Source organism: Ixodes scapularis, unplaced genomic scaffold, assembly GCF_016920785.2.
Source record: "Ixodes scapularis isolate PalLabHiFi unplaced genomic scaffold, ASM1692078v2 PGA_scaffold1__304_contigs__length_218370807, whole genome shotgun sequence".
In the NCBI taxonomy this organism is placed as follows: domain Eukaryota; kingdom Metazoa; phylum Arthropoda; class Arachnida; order Ixodida; family Ixodidae; genus Ixodes; species Ixodes scapularis.
In genome coordinates, this window is record NW_024609846.1 from 191,996,728 (window position 1) to 191,998,163 (window position 1,436).

At 55.2% G+C, this 1,436-nt stretch overlaps 1 pseudogene; it reads right to left on the minus strand.

Annotated features, from left to right (window-relative positions):
• Positions 1-1,232, minus strand: LOC121835889 (annotated as a pseudogene).
• Between the last annotated feature and the right edge of the window lie 204 nt (positions 1,233-1,436).

Sequence of the window (1,436 nt, forward strand, 5' to 3'; positions counted from 1 at the left end):
TTAGGTAGTCGGGACGTCGCCGTTGTCGCTGGGGACGATTTGACTGTTCTTGCGCAGGCGCTGAAGTTGGCAACACTGTTTGGTGCCTCGGTTCATGGGGTGAAGCAGGTGAACGTTGTGGGGAAGCTGGAGGTGTTGCCACTGGGGTTGACTCCTCAGGGAAGTCCGCTTGATTCGTAGATGGTGGGCACTCTTCCACCGATTCATTCCTAAGCGATGGCTCGCTTGGTAAGGAGAGCTGCTTAGGTGACAGCTCTGTCGTAGGCTCCTCCTCGTCCAGGTATATGCTCCACTCCCGTCTCCGGATTTGGTCCACGTGCCGCTTCCAGAACGACCGTCGATGGTGCGAACCTTGTAAGACACCGGACCGGTGATCTCAGTGATGATACCGGGTAGCCACTTGGGGCCTGCTAAATAATTGCGGATGAAGACTGGTTCTCGCGGCTCGAATTCGCGTACACCTTGTCTTCCCCGCAGCGCTTGTTCCTCTTGCTTGTCCACCATCTCTGCTTGTAGGTCTGGGTGAAGCCGTTCCAGTGCAGTACGGAGTCTCCGACCCATCAACAATTCCGACGGACTCTTTCCGGTCGTTGAGTGCGGGAGAATGTGCTGACTCAAAAGAAATCGGGCCAAGGTGGTGGCCATGTCGCCTCCTTCCATGCGCCTGAGGACTTGTTTAGTTTCTTGGACCATGCGCTCCACTTGGCCATTTGACGATGGATGATATGGCGCCACCTTAACGTGCCGGATCTGGTTTCTCTGCAAAAAATCTTCAAATTCTTGTGAGACGAACGCTGTCCCATTGTCCGAGACTATAGTGTCGGGAACACCGTGTGTTGCGAACAGCACTCGCAGCCTTTGACACATTGCTGCTGACGACATGGATGCTATCTGGATGACTTCCAGCCATTTCGAATGCGCATCCACCACCAGAAGAAAAACCTTTCCTTGGAAGGGCCCTGCAAAATCGATGTGGATTCGGGACCATGGGTTTCTGGCAAATTCCCCCTCGGATGCAGTCTTGACCGTGCAAGTTGCGGCCTTGTCTCCTGGCAGGGCAGGCAGGTTCAAACCTTCCTTTCGATATCTTGGTCGATACCCGGCCACCAAACTGTGCTTCTGGCAAGCGCCTTCATGCGGACGATCCCGGGATGCGTGGTATGCAGCAGCTCCAAAACCTGGTCTCTCGCTTGCTCTGGAATGATGACTCTACATCCCCACTGCAGGCATCCCCGATACTCCGACAACTCGTGCTGCCGTCGAACAAATGGCTTGAACTCGTCCGGCAGCCTGCCTTGAGGCCATCCAACCCCCGTCCAATGTCGAACTCTGTACAAGGTTGGGTCGTTCCGGGTGCATCGGGCAATCTTCTGGGCATCCCACGGAATCTCCGGCGCAGTCTCCAGCATCCGGACTTCAAAAAGTTTCTCGTCAGT